This window comes from Euphorbia lathyris, chromosome 8 (genome assembly GCF_963576675.1).
Source record: "Euphorbia lathyris chromosome 8, ddEupLath1.1, whole genome shotgun sequence".
Classification (NCBI taxonomy): domain Eukaryota; kingdom Viridiplantae; phylum Streptophyta; class Magnoliopsida; order Malpighiales; family Euphorbiaceae; genus Euphorbia; species Euphorbia lathyris.
This window is the reverse complement of record NC_088917.1, coordinates 32,132,613-32,157,250: the sequence shown is the minus strand read 5'-3', so window position 1 is coordinate 32,157,250 and position 24,638 is coordinate 32,132,613. Positions and strand designations below refer to the sequence as shown.

The window sequence follows — 24,638 nt, the reverse complement described above, 5'->3', positions numbered from 1 at the left end:
TGTTGCGTGGAGAGGAATTTTTTGTCTCGATCGATCGGTGCTGTTGTGGCTATTTTGCCTTTTTCTTCTTCTTTCAATCGAAAGCTTTTGATTTTTAACCTAAAAATCGCTTTTGTACTTGTTTCTAATTTTTTTTTTCAAGAAAAACTTCAACTTACGGCCTGAAGTGCAGAAGGCGACCGCCTCTCACCTCCAACCGCCTCTCGCATGTGGTGGCCAGGCGGTCGCCTTATGCATACCGCCCGCCTTCCAGTTGAGAAGGCGGGGGAAGGAACGCCTGGGTCGCCTCTCGCCTCAGGCGACCCAGGCAATCTCCTTTCACAATTATGCTTCAAAAGGGTTAAAAGCAGGGGATGAAGCCCGTTTGGTACATGAAACAATGTTCAATTCCTATGCTCAAAGCATTTAAATTATTTTTCTCTCAAACTCTCTTAATCTCACTAACTCACATATTTTTGAAATTAAACCATGCCCACAATTGGAAACATCAAGCTTGCACCAACTAAGGAACTCTTTTAAGTGTTAGGAGTGTACTTTGCGGTGCAAAAGCTTGCACCAACTAGGAAACTAAAAATTCCAAATTATCAAGCGTGGGCATGCTTTGTAGTTAATCCTTTAAATTGCTTAACAAAAACAAAGAAAAAAGGAAGCGATGGAGTTAGGCGGTGGATTAGGCATTTAAATTGGCTTTGTTTCTCTTAGAAATGGTCAATCTTTCTTCTCTCTCTACTAGTCCATTCACGTGCCTATATATATATATATATATATATATATATAAATCAATCCATGCATATTTCATTTACGTCTCAAACCTTAATTAATTTGTCTTGAATTATGAATAGGCAAAGTAATGTTTTGGTCTCAAAAATTGGTATCATTGGAGCTGGAGTAAGTGGTTTAGCTGCTCTTAACCACCTATCTCACCATAATCCAGTTGTGTTTGAGGCCACTGATTCTGTAGGTGGTGTTTGGAAAACTTGTTCTTATCAATCCACAAAGCTTCAATCTCCACGTTCTGATTATGAATTCTCTGATTTTCCTTGGCCTAATAGAGATGACCCTTCTTTTCCTTATTATCTTGACATTTTGGATTATTTGAATTCTTATGCTCTACATTTTGACCTTTTTAAGCATATAAGGTTCAATTCTATGGTTGTAAAGATTCGTTTCGTTGGTGATGGGGAACCAGGTAGAGTGCCCAGAGAGTATGCTGCCCTTCTTACTGGTAGGCCGATTTGGGAGGTTGCCGTAAAAACTGATACTGATGATCAATCTCATACTATTACGGTAGGGTTCTGTTGGATATGGCTCATAATATCAAAGGGACTTATCCCGGAGCGGAGCATAGCAGAGTGGAGCATGAGGAGCGAAGTGCATCGAGCGGAACGAAAGGTGTCAAGGGCTACAAATTTTGGGATCCAGTTGCCAAGAAGATGGTGATTAGTAGAGATGTTGTTTTCGATGAAAAGTCCATATTGCAGTAGAATAAAGAGATGGAGCAGATTGAGTCAGATCAAAATCCTGCAGAAACAGTTGCGAGAGGTGAAAGCTCGGATTCAGCTTCAGGTGGTTCCAACACCACTGATTTGCAGGACTATAATTTGGCAAGAGACAGGTAGAGGCGCACAAATGTTAAGGCTCCAACCAAATTTGGGGTTTAAAGACATGGTTTTTTATGCACTTCATATAGGCAGTGATGATCCAGCCACTTTTCAAGAAGCAATCACTAGCCGGGAGAAAGATGGATGGATGGGTGCAATGGTAGAGGAGACGGAGTCCTTACAGAAGAATCAGACTTGGGAGTTGGCTCGACTTCTAGAAGGAAAGAAAGCTCTTCGGTGTATATGGGTTCTCAAGAATAAGCCACCAGTATCAGAAAAAGAGGTGGAGAAGTTCAAGGCTCGATTGAGAGCCAAAGGTTTTACACAGAAGAAAGGAGTGGATTATGATGAAATCTTTTCTCATGTTGTTCGACACACATCAATCAGGTCAGTACTTGCTCTTGTTGCCACTCAGGATTTGCATTTAGAGCAGATGGATGTCAAAACTGCCTTCTTGTATGGTTATTTGGAGGAGGAGATTTATATGTAGCAGCCTGAAGGTTTCGTTCAGCCCGGCCAGGAGCATTTGGTTTGCAAGTTGAAAAGATCTTTGTATGGACTAAAGCAGTCCCTAAGGCAGTGGTATAAACGGTTTGACTCCTACATGATTCATATTGGCTATAAGCGATGTGAGTATGATTGTTGTGTGTATGTTAAGAGCCTTACTGATGGTTCTTCTATTTTTCTGCTAATGTATGTTGATGATATGTTGATTGCTGCCAAGAATATGGATTATGTTGTTGGTTTGAAAGCTTTCTTGAGCCAGGAATTTGATATGAAGGACTTAGGGATTGTAAAGAAAATTCTTAGGATGGAGATTCGCAGAGATAGAAGCTCTAGGAAACTGTGGTTAACTTAGCAAGGTTATGTTGAGAAGGTGTTAGACAGATTTGCTATGAGCAATGCAAAGCCTGTGAGCACTCCATTAGCAAATCACTTCCAACTTTCTAAAGAACAGTGCCCTGAGACAGACGAGGAGATTGAAGATATGGCTAAGGTTCCTTATGCTAGTGCAGTTGGGTGCTTGATGTACGCCATGGTATGCACTCGTCCTGATTTAGCTCATGCTGTTAGTCAAGTTTGCAAATACATGTCTAAACCAGGAGGGCGACATTGAGAGGCAGTCAAATGGATCTTCAGGTATTTGAAAGGTACTATTGGGCATGGGTTATTAAACCGCTCATCGCTCCTGGAGAAGTAGGCAATTAAAAATTGCCGAACTTCGTTAACAAATCCTTGGTGTTCGATATTTGCTTTATTATTCTGTTTTATTTAGCTTCGTTTTTCAAGAGGTTCCATTTCTATTCTCTATATTATAACCATTGATCCACGAATAAAAAATTTGAAAGAAATCTTGAATTTTATGTTCAACATATATAATATTCACTCCAAATAAATGATTGAAGCTTAGTCCACAGTTTTTAATATATTTTTGTCCATTAATCCCTGGATATTTGTTTGTGGTTCCGCAACTGGAAGTGGTACGCTTTCGAGATGTTTGTTGTATGCATATGAAAATATGGGGATATACCAAAAATACCAGATTTTCCACAAAATAAAGGACCTCAAGTATTTACAGGAAAGGTATGACATACTCTTGATTACTGCAAACTTGATAAGGAATCTTCTACTAAACTGCTCGAAGGAAACAAGGTTGTCGTTGTAGGCTTCAAAAAATCAGCTATTGATTTAGCTTTGGAGTGTGCTCAGGCAAATCAAGGTAAATCCAGCTCTATATATGTATCCATACATAGAAAACTTAGAATATTTATCTCGCGCACCATGTTATTCATACACCATGGTCAATAATTTAATAGCACGTAATATTTTAATCAATAACATATTAACATTAAGTATTAATTAAATATGTTTCCTCTATAGATAAAAAAAATTAAATATCTTATATTTATTTAGCTGAAGTGTAAGGTGGTGTTAAATTATTAGTCCGGAACACGGATGACATGATACGCGGGCGTATGATAATTTTTTTATCTATATTGTTTCATAAAAAAAGTTCATTTTTTTACGTTCTATGCGGGGTTAGTTAAGGACCTGGGTTAACTGCTAACTATAGTTGTGTTCTTGAAAATGCTGCAGGCATAAATTTTCTGATCTATATGCCATTTTCTTTTTCTATTGTTTCATAAAAAAAACAAGTTTTATGCCAGGTTAATTAAGGACCTGGTTAATGGCTAACTATAGTTGTGTTCTTGAAAATGCTGCAGGCGTACACGGGCAACCATGCACAATGGTGGTAAGAAACTTACATTGGATAGTGCCTCACTATTGGATTTAGGTTTTGCCCTTTTTCTTCTTCTTCTCTACAAGATCTTCCGTGTTTATCCATGAAAGACCCAATCAAAGTCTGCTTAGGGTACTGCGCTGTCTACTCTTATCTCCAACGGTAAGTCATTTCAAAACACTTTGTCTTTTTGCATCTAAGATTATTAGGAAACAGAAAACTTCTTGAAAGATTATTGGAGTTAAGAAATACAGGTCTGCAAACAGCATCAATTGATTAGTCGGATGTATACTCCTAAAGTATCCGCATCGTCAATAATTACCAACTATTTTTGGTTTATCAGTAACTTTCATTTGTATTTACTTGTAAAAACTTAAAATTATGGACTTGTTTTATCCATTTGTTGTTGTTGTTTGGAAGTGCTTGAAGTGCTAATTGTGATGAATTTTGGCAGAGGCATATAGTTTCCAAGTTCGTAGAGTCATATCTGCTGCATAAACTTCCTCTACAAAAGTATGGATTAAAGCCAGACCATTCCTTCATTGAAGATTATGCTTCATGTCAGATGGCTCTCATGTCGGAAAAATTCTTCTTGGAAGCCGACAAGGGCAACATTCTGTTCAAAAGAACACAAAATTGGTGTTTCTCAAGCGAAGGACTCGAATTCGAAGACGGAACAGAATGTAGTGATTCTTGCTACAAGTTATGACGGAAAGAGAAAGCTCAAGAACATCATACTAGAACCTTTATGTAGTCTGTTAGAGTATCCTTCTGGTTTGATGCCCTTATACAGGTTCAACATTTCCTAATCCGTTAAATGATATATATATATATATATATATATATATATATATATATATATATATATATATATATATATATATGATTGGAAACTTATGTTTCAAATCTAATTCTTGCAGGGGAACAATTAATCTGTTGATTCCGAACATGGCTTTTGTTGGTTATATAGAAAGTGTTGCAAATCTTCACATATCGGAGCTGCGTAGCATATGGCTAGCAAGACTGATGGACAGTAAATTTAAGCTCCCTCCTGTGGAGAAAATGCTTGAGCAAACCGATAAGGAGAATAAAGTTTCAAAGCGTACAATATGATTCTATAAAAGACACTGTATCTCCACTTTTAGCATCAATCATAACGACGAAATCTGCGAAGCAATGGGGTGGAATTCATGGAGGAAGAATAGCTTTGTGGCTGAAGCTTTTAGCCCTTATGGCAGTCAGGACTATATAATTACAAACACTTGGTGTATTTTAATTTCTTGTATACACGGGTAGCGGTGTGCAAAAATAAGCCCACTCTACATGGTTTACATGTTGCAAGACATATGGTAACAAAAGCATAAGAAAATATATTGCTGCAATCAGCAACAGATAAACCATAATTTATTGTAGAATCTAATAGAGGTAGAACCCTTGACGTTTTCATTGATTAAGAAGTGTTTATATACACAACACAATACACAATTAAGCCTACAATTAAGGCTACAATCAAGAGAATAATAAGGAAATAATCTATTTCCTAAACAATAGGATTTTCCTAAATAATAGGATTTTTGCTAAACAAAAATTGTGTTTCGTTCCCAGGTTGGAGATATTGTGGCTTAATATGTAACTATTCTTTTGTTCACGTGGGTTTCAAAGTTGTGGAAAAATTTCAACGGGTTATGAAAGTAGACGTATTTGTGTTTCTTTCTTCTTTGTGGATTTTCGGTCTATGTTCTCCTGGATTTTTTTTCGTGCACATGAGTTGTTTTCTTTGATTAGTTTACATCCTTATGTGTATGCATCATAAATTCATGAGGTTATTGGTTTTTAATGACTCAAATCTGAATAAGAAACTTATTTTTTTTAGATAGACAAAATTAAAACTCCATGACCAAAACAAAATGAAAGCAAACTGAAGCAACATGCTTCTCTGTTCATGAAATTGATTTTTTTTACATAAACTTGTATTATCTAATAGAATTGAAGTTGAACTGTTATAGCTGCAGTGAACTAATTCAATTGCGATTGAGATCTAATAGAATTAAAGTTGATGTTATTGCTTTACTCTGTAAGTAGTAGTCTGAGTGTTCTAGAATTTCCTCGGTGTATGAGGATGTTGTTTAAATGTGTTATAAATTAGAGATGGAATATGTTATCTTTAACATTGAGCATCTCAGTATTTTGAATCAACTTTGTGAGACATTGCAATATTTGAGTTGTGTTACTTAGTTATTGTTATGCTTGCTGTTTTGAATTTCATCTTATGAGAGGCACTTAAGTATCCTCATTTTATATCTGCTTCTGAAATATTATATACATATATTTCTTAAAAAAACTTTGTTATATTGTTTTTAATGACAAATGAAATACAAAAATACAAAACTGCTTTTAGCTATTAAAAATTTCATTTTGGAATGTACATGAAATGAATACTTTTTATTAACCAAATTTTATGTTGAAAAGTTAACCGTTTTTTTAGTTATTAATATTTTGATGTGATCAAAAGTAAAATAAAATACCAGTTGCTCAAGTGTTGAAAATAATAATCAAGAGTTTAAGCCATTAAAAATAGATTGACCAGGAGATGTTTTTTGGAATATTTTTCTAACAATTAGCAACCTTCAATTTTTTCCCTCAAAGCTATTACATGTGGTTATTGATTATGAACTACTGATTTTTAATTAACCTTACTTGGAATATGATATTTCTTGAAGCATAGTGATATCTTTCTTAGATAAAAAATAATAATAAAGCCTCAAGTGGAAAGCACGAAAATAGGAATTTTACTATTTTTACTTTCTTTCTTAAAAGTACATTTAGGCTAAAATACCGTATGTCACGACCCAACCCAGGCCATGACCGGCGCATAAATTAAATTAACTTTAACCTATGCTAGCCTTAATTCTGAACTAATGGAAATTCCAAAATTTAATAACAGAATACCAAATTCGTTGAAATTACATCATGAACCTTAAAGGAACCTAAATATTCAAGTCAAATCTCAATAATCCAAAAGTCTCTAAAGATAATATAAAGCTAATTTATTAGGCAATCGCCTTCAACATCAATCCAAGGGTTACCTCACGAACAGGGACCTTAATCTGAAAAAGAAAGATTCAACGTGGTATGAGATTTTCGTCTATACGAGCGAAAACCTCAGTGAGCAGTAGCTATAGCACACAACAGATAAGGAACAGGCAGACAGGCTGATACTTTTAAATTATGACAAATATAGTTCAAAATGTAATATTTCAAAATTAGTTGAACCAAAGGGTCAAAATAATATAATCAATTCAAATACTGGTAATCAATTGTCAAACATAATATTAAAGCCTTTCAAAATATCAAAAATTAGAATAATCAGAAATAAGGCAAAAGCTTCAAAACACATGGTACAGTGTAACAGAGTGGTGATACTGCACACCACCAGGGCCAGATAAATGGTAAGCGCTACCAATAACAGATACAGATAATAGATAATCGCCTTCACCGATCTTATGCATGATTCTAATGCTGACATAACTGACGACAAACTGACAACTGACAACCTGACTCAAAGACAAATGCAAGGACCTAATGTTATGAAGATCGGTGAGAGGCCAGATAACAGATACAGATATACTGAGCACTTGTACCAGTTTGAAAACATATAGTATACATATATAAATCAGAAAATCATAATTGATTGAACGAATTATCAGATTTCTAAAACAAATGTAATAACTGCGATAAATCGCGTATCAGAAACTACAAATCATATCAAACCAGATTTTAATAAATTCATTGTACCTGATAATAAAACAAATCAATATAAAGGCCTGTTCCCAGAATATACGCTCTAATACTAAGGATATTTAGTAAACATAAGGTTTAAGCTATACGTTTTTAGGAACGAAAATATACAGTCAAACGCTAATTTTTGATAAACAGTTTTTCAGTCTAATATATCAATCAAACAGTGTCGTGTACTATAATTACCACTCACCTGAGATTTTGAAATAATGCTTCACCTAAGATCACGAATTCTTGTCGATTAACAGTCCAATGGAACTTCTGAACCTCCTATTGAACAAGAACGATGGAAACCGAACGAATTAATCTAAACTCGAATAGGAACTAAATTGTCACGGACACTAAATGTTAAGGAAAGAGGATTAATATGTACTTCCTAAAAGAAAGCTGAGTACCCTATAAGCAAAATTTCTAATTGGGAAGCAAGGAATATCAGAGTAAAAAACGTATAAATAAAAACAATTGGCATATATTAGAATATTACGCAATTGATATTGCACTGATTATAAAAAAAAAAATTAGGCGAAAGAAAATAAAGAGAGTGAAATGTGGTTTTAGTTTTCACAATATATGTTTACCTAAAAACTTCAATGGCCTCAAAAAAATATAATATAATCAATCTTAAGGGAATAATGATAACAGGGACAAAAAATAAAATCAATGGCCTCATTATTCCCTTAAGATTGATTATATTATATTTTTTTTGAGGCCATTGAAGTTTTTGGGTAAACATATATTGTGAAAACTAAAACCACATTTCACTCTCTTTATTTTCTTTCGCCTAATTTTTTTTTTTATAATCAGTACAATATCAATTGCGTAATATTCTAATATATGCCAATTGTTTTTATTTATACGTTTTTTACTCTGATATTCCTTGCTTCCCAATTAGAAATTTTGCTTATAGGGTACTCAGCTTTCTTTTAGGAAGTACATATTAATCCTCTTTCCTTAACATTTAGTGTCCGTGACAATTTAGTTCCTATTCGAGTTTAGATTAATTCGTTCGGTTTCCATCGTTCTTGTTCAATAGGAGGTTCAGAAGTTCCATTGGACTGTTAATCGACAAGAATTCGTGATCTTAGGTGAAGCATTATTTCAAAATCTCAGGTGAGTGGTAATTATAGTACACGACACTGTTTGATTGATATATTAGACTGAAAAACTGTTTATCAAAAATTAGCGTTTGACTGTATATTTTCGTTCCTAAAAACGTATAGCTTAAACCTTATGTTTAATAAATATCCTTAGTATTAGAGCGTATATTCTGGGAACAGGCCTTTATATTGATTTGTTTTATTATCAGGTACAATGAATTTATTAAAATCTGGTTTGATATGATTTGTAGTTTCTGATACGCGATTTATCGCAGTTATTACATTTGTTTTAGAAATCTGATAATTCGTTCAATCAATTATGATTTTCTGATTTATATATGTATACTATATGTTTTCAAACTGGTACAAGTGCTCAGTATATCTGTATCTGTTATCTGGCCTCTCACCGATCTTCATAACATTAGGTCCTTGCATTTGTCTTTGAGTCAGGTTGTCAGTTGTCAGTTTGTCGTCAGTTATGTCAGCATTAGAATCATGCATAAGATCGGTGAAGGCGATTATCTATTATCTGTATCTGTTATTGGTAGCGCTTACCATTTATCTGGCCCTGGTGGTGTGCAGTATCACCACTCTGTTACACTGTACCATGTGTTTTGAAGCTTTTGCCTTATTTCTGATTATTCTAATTTTTGATATTTTGAAAGGCTTTAATATTATGTTTGACAATTGATTACCAGTATTTGAATTGATTATATTATTTTGACCCTTTGGTTCAACTAATTTTGAAATATTACATTTTGAACTATATTTGTCATAATTTAAAAGTATCAGCCTGTCTGCCTGTTCCTTATCTGTTGTGTGCTATAGCTACTGCTCACTGAGGTTTTCGCTCGTATAGACGAAAATCTCATACCACGTTGAATCTTTCTTTTTCAGATTAAGGTCCCTGTTCGTGAGGTAACCCTTGGATTGATGTTGAAGGCGATTGCCTAATAAATTAGCTTTATATTATCTTTAGAGACTTTTGGATTATTGAGATTTGACTTGAATATTTAGGTTCCTTTAAGGTTCATGATGTAATTTCAACGAATTTGGTATTCTGTTATTAAATTTTGGAATTTCCATTAGTTCAGAATTAAGGCTAGCATAGGTTAAAGTTAATTTAATTTATGCGCCGGTCATGGCCTGGGTTGGGTCGTGACAAAGGTGGTATCAGAGCCGACTCTCCACGTACGATGTGTGGTTCGGGGACGAACCAGGCGGAAGCTGGTGGGCCTGTAACGACCCGGTCCGGAGTGGGTGGCGCCGGGGTAAGAAGGCCTGAGCAAGGAGCGGCCCTAAGGGATGGCGATGGGGGCAGGAATGAACTGAATCCCACATCGGAAATGGAGAGTTAGTGATTGGGGCTTATTAGTAAGATGAGAATCCAATACATGCAGACGCGTTTTAAAGCCGTGAGGCCCAATGTGTTGGAATTGGGCCAGAGCGGACAATATCTACATGGTATTGGACCAGGGTGTTACAATTGGTATCAGAGCCGACTCTCCACGTACGATGTGTGGTTCGGGGACGAACCAGACGGAAGCTGGTGGGCCTGTAACGACCCGGTCCGGAGTGGGTGGCGCCGGGGTAAGAAGGCCTGAGCAAGGAGCGGCCCTAAGGGATGGCGATGGGGGCAGGAATGAACTGAATCTCACATCGGAAATGGAGAGGGAGTGATTGGGGCTTATTAGTAAGATGAGAATCCAATACATGCAGACGCGTTTTAAAGCCGTGAGGCCCAATGTGTTGGAATTGGGCCAGAGCGGACAATATCTACATGGTATTGGACCAGGGTGTTACACCGTATAACTTTTGTTAAATTATTACCTTATAATCGGATTTCATATATCAACATTTGGTACTTCATGATTATGGCTAATACAACAGGATCGATCTTCCAGTTTTTTTCCCAAAGTAGTCTTGATGCCAGATCGCATGACCTCTGATTTCATTTCAAGTGGTTGTTTGTTTGCTGATCTGGTTTGAGAAGTTTTTTTCCTTTCAATTGGTAAGTACAATATAATGGGAAGGTTCCAGTAGGGAGAGGCTAAATCTGTATTGAGGTTTCTCAAACATTAACTTAATCTTTAGAGATTTGTTTGGCAAATTGTAGAATTTGTCAAATTTTTAACATGTTTCATTTTGAAGTATCCCGTGATCCTAATTTTCTTAATGAAAATTGAAACATGAAAGTAGGCATTCCCAATGAGCAAAACGCGTACTAGGTAGATGTAGAGAAGAAATTGCTTACTAAAACATAGGAAAGAATCATTCTGATCCATATTACACTTTTTTTTGTCACTTTTAAGGACCACAAACTGTGGAAAAAAAATTGAAAAGTCATAATGGGAAGAAATTATATTAGAGGAAAATTATAGGGTGGTCAATTTGAATTTTCTTTTCTTCTTTTTCTTACTTGCTTTATTTTCTATGATACTATTTTTACAACTGCTTGCTTTGTGAGGTTCTTTTGATTTTATTGACTTTTTTTTTGCTTTAGTTTTAGAAAACTGTCCTTCAATAAGTGTTTTACTTTAGCTATTTTTTTTATTTTTGTAAAGTTTGTGACTTACCTGAAACTTTGATGCATAAAGAAGGTAAATTATATGAAGGAAGAAGCTGTATAACAATTGTATTTTTAGCAGAGAAAACTTGAAATGCTTATAAGCTTTTCCAGGCAGTTAAACTTATCACTAGTCTTCATCAAAATTTTCTATTAGGTCAAACTGTTTGTGTATAACTTTCTCTGAACCATCAACTGTGGAATTAGATCTGACGATGGTACTATATTTCCACCAATCTATTGTTCAATTTTAACTTTTCTATGTTCTATAAATAATTTGCCTTTATTCATGTTTGTCTGCTCTTTTTCTATATAATCGACATTGTTATGAATTACTGAATTTCAACTGTATTTATGTTATTGCAGTTTCATCACAATCATTTACTTTGCTTCATTCTGTTGTGGTGTCTACCTTTCGTTTTTTCTCTCTCATGCTTTTACAATATTTTATCTAGGTTTGTTTTTCTATATTTCCTATTTCTTCATTCTGACACTCAAATGGAGTCAGCTTACAATTTCATATATAAAAGAACTTGAGGAATCAATAATCTTTCCATTTTTTTTATTTCAAATTAGTCTTGATGCCAATTATGTAAGAGCAAATAAACTTGATGCACCATCATTAGAAGCTTTGGCTTTATGATTGTCAACAATTTGATTGCTCATTTTAGCATGTCAATGTCATTCTATTGTGAACTTTAAAAGATTTAATTAGGGTTTTTGTAATTGAGAAACTTCCAATATATTAATATATTTTGGCAAAAAATTATTGTTTTTATTTTGCTTATTTCAATTCATGGTGTATTAGACTAATAACATCTTCTCCTACTGAGAACAGAAAATATCAGGAGGAGAGAAGGAGAAAGAGGTAGGGTGAAAAGAAGACAAAAAAATCTCTATAACACGACGTGGTTTTGATGATCGTTTATAACAACTTTCTCATACTCTTGTTATTTCATCTCAGGTAACCCAAGCCAAAATCAATGTTCATCACCATGAGGAAACATCACATGTTTTTAATTTTTTCCTTACTATAAATAGGAGTCTATATTGATTGTAAATCTCGGCTTTAATTAAGCTATTTTGGTTGTAAATCTAAACTTGGCACCATGACTATGAAGAATCACATGTTTGTGGTTGCACAAAAATTTTGGACCCTCCTCACCTTCTTTTTTAAGACAAGTCTATAATTACATTAACTATTTTGTTTCTCTATTTGGAAACTGCAGTTTCATTACAATCTCATTTATACACCATTAAAATTAATTCAGATTATCAACTTTTTTAAAATTTATGTACGAATAAGGAATTATTCCTTTTTTTTCAGTATACCCGAAGCAAAGCGAGGGTTCCATCTATTGCATATATAAAAGCAAGAACTTGCTAAGCTGACGTGGCAGTAATTTAGAGCTTCGATGCTGATTTGTTATTTTCACAGATTTTTGAAGAATGCCATTTTAATTTAGAACGTGAAATATTCTTTTTCTCTCATTCATATTATTTTGTGTAACTGCTCATTAAATTGTTCCTTTTTCTACGCTTAGTTGGTAATCTCTTCCACTGTTTAGATTTCTATTGAAGATACTCTCATATCCAAACTTTAAGTTCGAATCCCTAACTTTCGGTTATCCCTTTTTAGCGGTTATCAATTTACTTTCTTCCCTCTCAATGTATTTTCTGTAATCAGATCTCACATCTTCTCTATTCGTCATCTTCATATAACCAATCAACCAATTGAAACCAACAATCAAGAAAGAAGGCAAGCAACTGAACAAAGTATTTGAAGTTTTAAGATTTGAAAACAACAAATTGAAGCCAGCAATTGAAGTTTGTGGAATTGAAAAATATCACAAATCCAGGTTTAGTTACCATAATCATTTGCTTAAGTTTAATTTCTTTATGATAACATCCATGCTTTCCTTTTCTCTGGCATTCTTTTCCCTTTCTACGTGGTAAATTTGTCCAAATCCTATTTATCTATTTTTTGTAAGCATTTAGTAGTTATTTTAGTTTTATTTATGTGATTCTCATTATTCTTATTTCCACTGGATTTTCGATTTCAATGGGTTTGATTCATGGTCTGAAGTTGATATTCAAATAATTCTTCTCCATTTCAATATGATTTTAAGAAAAGGAATAATGGGATAAAGGACTCTAACATTCTATCAAAGTAAGAATCGAGTTAACAGTGATTGGTTAACTAATTTGGCTATGCATGTAGTGATGTGATTTTAAGACGCAGTTAATTCAAATGACTACAATCAACAACAATGGCAATTTCTACATGTATTCTTTAATTTCAATTTGGGAAATCTGAAGTTGAAAATGAGACATTGTTTGTTGTGAATTTCGGTTTGATTTTGCAAATGTCCTAATTTGTAATGTACAATTTCAACTTTCAAGCGTTTTGATTCTTCGGTTTGATTCATAGATAACCATTGAGGTATTTTTGGGTAAATTGGAGAGTGCTAGAGGAGGGTTCATCAATGAGAGTAAACATGACTTGGCTCTAATGGTCAGTTATTTTTCCCGAAGACGGAGGGAGTAGCAGCCCCGATTCATTCATAGTAGTAGCAACAGTGAATCCAGTCTTTTTGATATGCTTCATCTTGCTGATAAAATATTGGTAAATTTAAAATTCTTTATAGTCCTTAAAGTTTAATTGTCTAAAAGGATTGGAGTTTTCTCAATACGACTTCAACTGGGTTATGATGTTCAAGCACACTTGAACAATAGCAGAAGCTACCTACGCTCAGGATCCTCTCGATGCTGATAATTTGACCAAGTGGGGCGTGGCGTGGATTGAATTATCACAACTACAGAGCGCTCGAAAAGCAAAAAAAGAAGTTAAATAATGGTATTTCAAACTTTTATTGTTGCTCTGGCAATAAATCCTACCAAGGCGGGGACCTTATGGTATGTAAGTTATGCAAATACTTTGTTTGCATTTTTACACTCGACATAGAAGACAAGTCTCTAGAAGTCACACTATAAGGCACCAGACATGCATGCAGAGTTCTTGGGAATGCACTATGCATGCATCATGTGAGTTTCTCTTTCAAGTCTATTTTCTTTTTTTGTTTTATGTCGTGATTTTATTGAAAGATTATGAACTCGGTTATGTTTTTTCTTTTTGAAAAATGAACTCTGTTGTTTTGATATGTATATGATGGTTCTATTTTAAATTGATTCTAATGTGTTCCATTTTTGTTCTCAGGTCTTTTAAGCTTTAAGACTTTCATGTTTTTAACTGTAGTTTGTGTCAACTATTTTTAGATTGTAATGATTTTAATAGCTTTGTTTTATTTTGGATATGGTCAATTTTGAACTTAAAGTGGAACATATAATTAATGAAATTATCACTATTAAACATTTTGATGAATTTATGCTTTTGAAATTATATTTACTTTGAGGACCAAGTGTAATGTGTTACTACTATCTATATTTGTCATTACTATTATATGGTCTTACAATAACTTTTGTTGTGATTGCTTTGTGATGGTGAAGGAATTATTTTATGATTTGCAGGTGCCATTACTCTTTTCCTCCTGCTCAATGATAATTAAATTACTCTTTTATTCTATAGTATTTACCTTTTTGGTTGATAGGTTTTAATCATGGAATTGAGAGCGGATGATTTTGGACATGCTGATTGTACTGAGAATTGTCTAATAACACAGGTTTAAAGTGTGTTTTCATTTGAGGATGTGAGAATTGGACTCTACATGTTCACTTTCTTCTTCTTCGCCAAATAATGAAGAAACTGGTGTTGGGCAAGATTATAGTTCGAGAATACATTAAGACAACATTTTTTCCTGCATCTCTACCAAGTTTGGATGAGTTATCAATGCACCCTTTTCTAAAGATGTAAAAGAAACCGGTTAGAGAGTGATAACACGCCTGTACGGGTTGATACCTATTGTAGAAAATCTTTAAGTTCAATAATTTGTTTAGTACATATTTCTAAGTATGGAATTTTAAATTTTGAGCTGCTTTTATATTCTTTTGTTCAAATTAAATTAGATTGCAAGGTTTTATTGAAATCAACGTCTATCACTTTAAGCAAATTTAGAGGCTATTAGGTCATTTTAAACAAATCTAGGTGATTAATAAATTGTTTCTAAATAAGTTGAGGGGTTAATGAAATACTTAGTAAGTTTACAGGCCACTTGAGAGGGATAATGAGACAATTTATAAGTTTTACTACCAATCAAACTTTTGGAACAAATTCAAAGATTATAAATGTATTCTGCCTTAGAATTGTATTAGATGAATTTAGGGATAAGCTGTAAAAATATCTCTAATTTTTACCCATAACGTTTAAAATGATATAATTTTACCTCTATTGTTAGCAATCAAATGCAATTTTATCTCTAAAGTTATCAAGTTGGATCTGTAACGCTCGGAAAAAAAAAATCATTATAAGCATACATGTAAATTAGGATTCTAAAATAATTAATTCTTAAGATTTATTTAATTTAATAAAATCAAATGTTAATGTTATATATTTATATTTGAAAAAAAAAATAGATTTCTCTATATTAATTAGTTATTATAAATTTGTATTTTTTTTAGAATAATCAATTAGTGTAACCGTATATATATCAATGTTGAAGTGTTTGTGTTGGTATTAAAATGCTAGACATATATATATATATATATATATATATATATATATATATATATATATATATATATATATATATATATATATAAAAGAGAAAGTGATAATTATTAAAAAAAAAAAAGAAATCCTAATTAGGTTACACTTCTTTCTCCATGTATATGCTTTATGAAATATGTTTTCTTTGGGAAAAAAATTAAGCCGCAGACCATAAGGAAAAAACAAAAAGGGTTTATTCTACATTTGAGGTTTGAGGTTGCATGTATTAATTTGAGGATAGATTATCATGGCTTGCTCGGAATAGAGGTAAGTGGTTAATTATATACGTAGCTCTTTGTTTGCTTGTTTGTATGTTTATGGTGATTGATTGACATACTTGTAATGAATGTTTAATTAAATATACGGTAACTCTGATTGTGTGATTGTTGTTATACTGACTAATTGATATAAATTGTGTAATTGGTTTGATGAATATTTGAGGATGACATTGACGATGATGGCATGAGAATGAGAAATATACATATGGAAAATGTAAATTTGATTCTAGAAAACGTCAGAGATAAGAGAATAAAAGCTTAAACTAGGATAGTATATTCAATGGTTGCAATTGAAATGAGAAAAAAGAATATTGTGATCACGTGAAATATAAACACCGGGTATTTGTTACGACAGGGTGTTAAGGTACCGGGTATTTGTTACGATAGGGTACCTAGAAGACGGGATACCGGGTATTTATTACGACAGGGTATCCGAGGATATGATTTTATTGGCCAAGCAACCATTGGGTATTACTAGACTAGAGTAAGCAGGGCCCTTTGAATAAAATTAATAAAAATATTTATTTATTGGATGTTTGCTTGATAACTAATAATTATTAAATGCATGTAAACTGAATTGTATGCGTCTGTGGTTGTGCTATGTATTTAATTGGCTATCTTACTGGGCCTCCCAAGCTCACCCCACTTTCCACCAGTTTTCTTTTCAGGTTAATGTCATTAAATGCTTAGCGATGATCGTATGGATCGGCCAGTATGTAGATTCGTCATTATTAGGTTCATATCACTAATAGTCTAGCTTGTCTGTACTTTTGGTAAATTTTAAACGTTTGGGTTCATTTATTTGAACCTATTGGAATGCATTTGTAAATGAATTTGTTAGAATATTAAATGAAATTTATTACAGTTCAAGAAATTGACGGTTTTAATAAAAGGGGTGTTACAGGATCAATTTGAGAAATAATTAATTTTCTTATTTAGTCATAGATCATAAACATATATCAGACGCAAATTTTTTTTAAAATATATTGTATTTTATACGAGTTGAACAAAAGAAATTTCAAAATATTTTGCCGCATTTATAAATATTAATCTCTAATTCAATTATTAAATCACATAAAATATGAAAACTTTTTTTTAAAACAAATTGATATGCAATTTGTACAAAATATCTGTATTTTGTAATGATGTCTGAAATATATTCAATTTATCAATGTTATAGACAAAATTACACCATTTTGGATGTTAAAAGTAAATTGCTTCTGGTTGTAGATAATAGAGGTAATTTTGCATATTATCCCATAAATTTATATCATTAAATTTTCACTTCAGTTTTGAATTTATATATTTTTTTAAATGAGATAAATATAAAAAAAAAATATGTTGATAAATATTATTATAATATTTTGATTTTTTTAAACGAGTTAAACATCAGAAGACCTATATCATTTAGTGTATCTGAAGTTGATTTTAAATGATAAGACAAATACAAAATAGAGTTTTAATTTCTCATTATTAAGCATGAATATATGGAGTTAATTTATCATTTTATTTTAATTTCTCTTAACAGATAATAGATGATAAATATCATTCCCTAAAAGGAGATAAAGATCACTATGGATAAAAAAAAAACATCTCTACGATAATGTTAATTTTTTTTTTTTTTTGAAAAGATCTCTACGATAATGTTATTTTAAATTTATAATTTTTTATTTTAACTTAACTCTGAAAACATAAATCTATATATGATATTATATATAATATCTTATAGTCCATTATATATTACTTTTTTATATATTCATTTTAAATCTCTGTATTTTGATTCTCAAATAAATAATGTTTCTAAATTACGATTTCATCTATTGAAGATTCAAAGCTCGAATCATAAAAGTATAAAAAATCTCACAACAAAACATGTTAGACTACATTTTCCACGTCATGTTTTTAGTTATGGTTAAATGTATGTCGTGATTTCAAAAGTCACAATAAAAAAAGATTGAAAATTATACAATCATATCCAAAATGTACTGTTCAAAAAAGTATTTAATAAGATAAACTGATTCTTAAAATAAAATTTATTGAATTTTATTTAATGTACAAATAAATTTAAATTATTATTTAGATATATAAATTTAGAAAAATGATACATAAATAATTTTAATAGATAACATAATTGATTGTAAAATAATTTTCTTTTTAAATAAGATCCATGCATTGCACGGGTTTACAGCTAGTTCTAGTTCTAAATTAAATGTTGATTATCCAATATTCAGTAGGAGTATATTAGTTAAATTATCATTATATATAATATTACAATTCAAAACGTAAAAATGGAAACAAAAATGAGGTTTTTCATGAAAGATTCAAAAAACAAAATATCATATAGATGAGAAAATTTATTACAGGTTGGACGTATCATATGTCACTCACAAATTAATAATTTATCATCACGTTTCACTTTAACTAATTAAATGTCAACATAATTTAATACAGTAATTATAAAATGTTAATATTTTATTGATTAAATTGCAACATGACATTGAATTATTAACCCATCGTATAAATGCCATGATGCATTGGCAAATATAAAGCATGATATACCTTGATTTGCCTTACCACACTCCAAAGTGAAATCAAGTCATTTTTTGAACTCGACAACAACAACCTTATTTCCTTTGAGAAGTTGAGTTGCAGATTTCGTTACAAATTCTTAATTGAGTAAATATTATACATTTAGCAACATAAATTATACATTTATATGATTCTTTAATTCTCATCTATATGAAATGTGTGTGGATTGATTTGTATATATATTAAAGAGAGAGAATAAAGATTGACCATTCTAACCGCAATGTAATAGTACAGTTATGAATAATGTATGAAATTGTTTCATTATAATGGATAATTTTTTTTTGTTTGTTTTTTTTGAAAGAAAAATGGAGAAATTTCTTAAGGTACATGGATCTTAGTCTTAAGAGCATGTCTAATGATTTGTTAGTTTGAGAGATTTGGTTGTAACCAACAATTAGAGTGGTTGTTAGTTATTTTGATATGTTACCAAATTTGATAATAAACAATACTAACTTAAAATCCAAAAAGCTGCACAATTAGGAATTTGAAAGCCACGAACGACGCCAGATGAGGTGCATCCAGAGCCACATGCTTTTTTACTTTGTAAAATTATGCTTTTAATCCTCCCTTTTTAATCAATATTTTTTACTCGACAAAATTTTGAAGAATCAATTGCTTCTAGTGAGGTGTTATCTTTCGTTTGGTACTGACCCTAGGTGGCACAAACCAAAATTACAAAGTTTGTTAACTAGCACTAAACCGTAAATGCTAAACCATAAAACCTAGAACATCTTGAATATAAAACTTCAATTAGTAGTTTTACAACTGAAAAGGTAAGAAAAATGCGATAAATTTATTTAATTTTATCAGAAGTACGAATAAGTTATATTTTTTAAAAAAAATCTTTAAAGTTTTGTCACAGGCCCCCAATTATCTAATACAGCCCACGTGCCAACATCACACATGTAGAAAATTGCATTCACATTTTATTTTTCTCGTATAAAATAGTCCATCACTATTCTTATTGTAGAAACCAAAGCTCAATTTTATCATTTCTTAAATTTATTAACCGCCTAACTACACTCCATTTCTGTCTTCTTTCTTTGTCTTATTAAGCAATTCAAATGCTTAATTACAAAGCATGCCCATGTTTGATAATTTCACATTTTTAGAATGCTTAGTTGTTGTCAGCTTTTGCTCCGCCAAAGTACACCTTTAGCACTCAAGGATTGATGGATTAAAGCCTATTGACAAGGATTGATGTTGAACGAGTTGATTTTAATCTTAAATCAACAAAGAGGCTTCTTCTCTAACTAAACTAGAAGGAGTTAATCTTGGTATTCACGAACTAAATCCGTAGGAAATCATGGATCCCCCATTGTTGAAGGTATGAAACCTTAACAAAACTTCAAAGAGAAGATAATAGTTTTTTATTAATGAAAAATTAAATGATTACAAAGAAAGAGATGAATTTATATAATCTCAAAACCTAATTGAAAAATTACATAGAGCCCAAATTACATAAATAATTAAAAGGGTAAAGTTTAGGGTAAAATAGGTTAATGGTAAAAGGGTGGCAAGCTTGTAAATAGAGTAGTGGCAGGAGATGTAAATAGAGGATGGCAAAGTTGTAATTAGGGAAAAGGTGGAATGAGGGTCAAATCTGTTCTTTAAGGCATTTAAAGGTCTCACACGGTGTGTGAGTTTCTCACACGACATATGGGATATATTTCAAAAATCCACATGGCATGTGGGATTCCCACACGGCGTGTGGATTGGCCCTTTGACCCAACTTCTTTCACCACTCGTCTAGTTGACTAGATGCACGCATCATACACTCCCTCTTGAAAAAGAACTTGACCTCAAGTTACTTGTTGAGTATAGAAGAAACTCGTTAATCTTGAGTGGACTTAATGCTCTCAAATCGAACCAAGCTGATGGTCGAAATGAGTTCACCTGTAACATCCCTAAACCCTAACATATACATCTTCCCACATTCATATATGTTTTCATGATTGAATACATACATTTTAGATTCATCTCATTGGCATCGGAAGTTTCGTATGCATAATGCGATTATCATACGATTAGTAGACGATTAGTGTGTCATTAAGATGTAACGATTGGTTAATTGAGTTAGGACTTAAATGAATGAATGAACATGTCCTTAATTGATTAAATTAGACTTGTGGAGGGCTGAAAATGAGTTTTGTGAACAAGCACCTCACTTAAGCATGATGTCACCCAAGATTGAGACAAAATGCACCTCTTCATTTCAAATGGATGTACACAACTCATTCTTTATGCTTTCCAGCCACAATTTCGACCAAAGCTTCAGCAAACTTTCCCTTTTCATACCCTAACATCCTCCAAAGAAAACTCTTCCAATTTCTTCCATTGTCAAGCCAAACAAGTTAAGTTAGGAAGCATACTAGGTGATAGACACAACTTGAAGGTTAGTATGTTGTTTTAGCTTGTTTTCTATGAGTTTGAGATTATGAAATACCTAGGTATGATGATAGGAGTTGTTGTGGATGAGTTATTATTGAGTTTGTTGAGTTTTGGTGTTGTTTGAAGTGGTTATAGGCTGTCCAAATGAAAGATATGTATCAAGTGCCCTAAACAGAAATCTAGGGTACTGCTTTCCGTCATTTTGGAGCATGTTTTTCATATTGATATTGTTCGAATTTGAAGATACATAAAGAATAAACTATGTTCCTATATGTGTTATGAAACCCTCTGTAAAATATGGGACTTTAATTCCATATATAGAGGAATACAACCTAGATGGGTCATGACTGCCTCGAAATTGAATGTCATGTGAGGCAGCCATGTTGATGTAGCATTTTGAGGATCTTAGATTCCGAATTGGAGAAAGTTTCTTTATAAAAAAGTGTTTCTAACTACTTGAAGTATATGTCTGTAAAAGGATTTGGCAATCCATTGTCCTTAGTGTGAGCTAGGTTGAGTGCATTATGGTAGATGCAAAGCTGGGTAGTCTATTTCTTGGCTGGAAACAGGACAGAATCATTTTGCATGCCATATATTGTGCAGAAGTGATATTAATGTGAATTTTGGATATGTTCTACCCATATTTGTCTAGTTTTAGTAGGTTCAAGAATCCGGGAATTTGGATTCATATAGAGAAAGTTATGACAGAATGTGTGTAAGTAGGTCATGTGATGATCTAAGACAAAAGGATTAGATTGCATGAACTTTGTGGCATTAGTGTCTTGTAAATCATATAGAATTCCTTAGTTTATATTTTCATTAAGTTTATGTTAAGGCTAATTGGATCAATGTTATGTGACATTAGGAGGGCAAGGTGCAATTGAACGCACACCCGATCGTGTTGAATAGATCGAACCAAGTGCGACGGTAAGCATATTGCTTATATATGTGTATGGATGTATTGTGCCTTGTGACTTGTTGAGTGTGAGATGTGGTTGAATCTGATGTGAATGATGTGAATCATGTTTGAGTGTTTGTGATACGCTATGATTGATAAGAAAGTGATATGATTGAGTATGTTGCAGTGTTATGAGTAAATACGGCATGTTGAGCCTTGTGCACATACTGGAACTGGACAATGGTTGGATTATAAATGAATATGAGCTTGCTTAGATGGATATGTGAAATGGTCCAAGTTGAGAGTGCTATCCGAATATTGTGAGCCGAAAGCACATGTGTTGAGATATATGAGTACGTGAGTTGAGTGTAACTCCTCCGTAGCACAGATGATTGTATTCCAAATTTAGTGAGCCGGAATACAGATTGGGCCCAAAGACCATTTTATATATATTGTCTAAGTATAGCAAGGCCTTTCTAAAATAAGTATTACTATAATAAATGAAACAGGTGAATAAATTTGATTTGTGCTCTTTACATTACTTTTGTATATACATATATGCGTAATATGTTTATTGAGTAGGCAGCTCACCCCTTGCCAGCAGATTTTACAGGTTAGGTGGAGTTCTTCTTGCTTAAGGTCGCCCAGCAGTGTCAGTCCATTCTCATCTAGGCATTTTGGAGTCTTGTGATGTACTTTTGTTTTGTAAATCCTCTATGCAGGATAATGACTTAAACGTGTATTGTAAATGCTTTCTCTTATGTATAATATGTAAAGTTTATATGAGATTGAAGTTTATATGATTGAGTATTGAAAGCATGTCTATAACTGATATTGTGTGAGATATCATGTGATCCAAGTGAGGGGTTTACATCACCAATCCTATTCCAAAATCTGCTAGATTCACCTTCTTCACACAAACTCCATCCCATATTTCAACTTGTGACTTTCTGATAGGGTCGTTTTGCCCCTATCTTTTAGCGTGATTTACGACTTAATTTAGGACCAAATAAATAAGTTTAATTACAAAAATAACGAGTTTTTAATAAAATAACAAAATAAAAATAAAATCCGTGTTTTCGGTTCTTTGTCATTATTTTAATTAAATTTAGAAAATAAAACGTCAAGCTAACTCGACTCTCAAGAATTGTATTTCAGCTAACGAGGCGTATCCACCTCCACGCGGGGCGTGTTATCTAGTCAGAAATAATTGCTCAATCCACAGGCACCACGTGGGACTAACCCACCGATACGCGGGGCGTATCAACAACCACACGGGGCGTGTGACATCTAGTCAGAGATGATAAGCTCAATCATGAAAGTCAGACTGCATGGTCTCCCAGCTCAACTGCCACTACGCGGGGCGTCCCACCTTACACGCGAGGCGTATATGGGAGTTTGTCAACCTAAAAGATCCAGGGACTCATATACGCGGGGCGCTCTTCAGGCTACGCGTGGCGTAAAAGACACATTTCAAGCCATTAAATCTCAAGAGCTCAACCATATGGAGCGTACCCTAGTCTACGCGGGGCGTGGTTGAGACAACAAGATCTGAATTTGGTCCACATGTAGGAGATTTCTGACGGGATGGGTCAATACGCGGGGCGTCCCCTACCATACGCGGGGCGTGTCATGGGAATTCTGCAGTAATAATGTATCTCCATGCTTGTATCTTGTGAACTTACAATTCTACCCCTAGCTTGATGTGTATAAATAAGAGTGACTAGCACTCATTTAGACATCCAGAATTTTATGTATTGAGCTCTTGCTATATAGTTTTAGATTTTAGATTCAGATTTTACATAGCAAAACTCTATCACCTTGAGAGCTTGTTCGTTTATTCCGACATTCCGTCAAAGTTCCATTCCACCTTCGTTCACCAAGCTCGAGAGTTCCACCTCCAAGTCCTAAGAGACGGCTTTGAGTCCGGTTAGCTAGTTCCGAGGGCGGATTCTTCCCTTTTCACTTGCTAATTAGCTTGTACTCTTCCTATGTACTAGGCTTGGTTGTATTCCATATTTACATTTTCCATATTTATAACTTATGATTTACAATTTCTACTTCTTTATATGTGTTGATGTTTGCTACTTATTTTGATATTCGTAATTGATTATTGTTTAGGGGAATGCAATTTCCGACGCCATTCGGGCTATCTTTAGGGATTCATATAGGTGTTGCCTTACCGGAAGTGACACACCGGAAACCGTAGGAATTGACAAGCCACAGAACTTACGGGCCCTAGTTTCTAATCCCGAGCATTAGACACGCCTTGACTAGGAACCACGTAGTCTAAGTACTTCACGGGTCGGTCACACTACACGTAGTCGTCATTGCAAGAGTAAATCATCAATCGTATATATTCGAAGTCATTGTTTATCATATTTATAACTTATCACTATCCGTATCACTTCGTAGAGTCTTTGTTATATAAATTTGTCTCACCCGTAGTTAGGACTAGTTTGTAGTTGTTTCCCAAATCAACTCAAAGTATTCACCGCTTAGATAACGTATAAAA

The 24,638-nt window shown here is 33.2% G+C and overlaps 1 pseudogene; it reads left to right on the top strand.

The window, feature by feature from the left end:
- The first annotated feature begins 834 nt into the window (after positions 1-834).
- LOC136203904 (probable flavin-containing monooxygenase 1) lies at positions 835-5,139 on the top strand (annotated as a pseudogene).
- Positions 5,140-24,638: the final 19,499 nt, after the last annotated feature.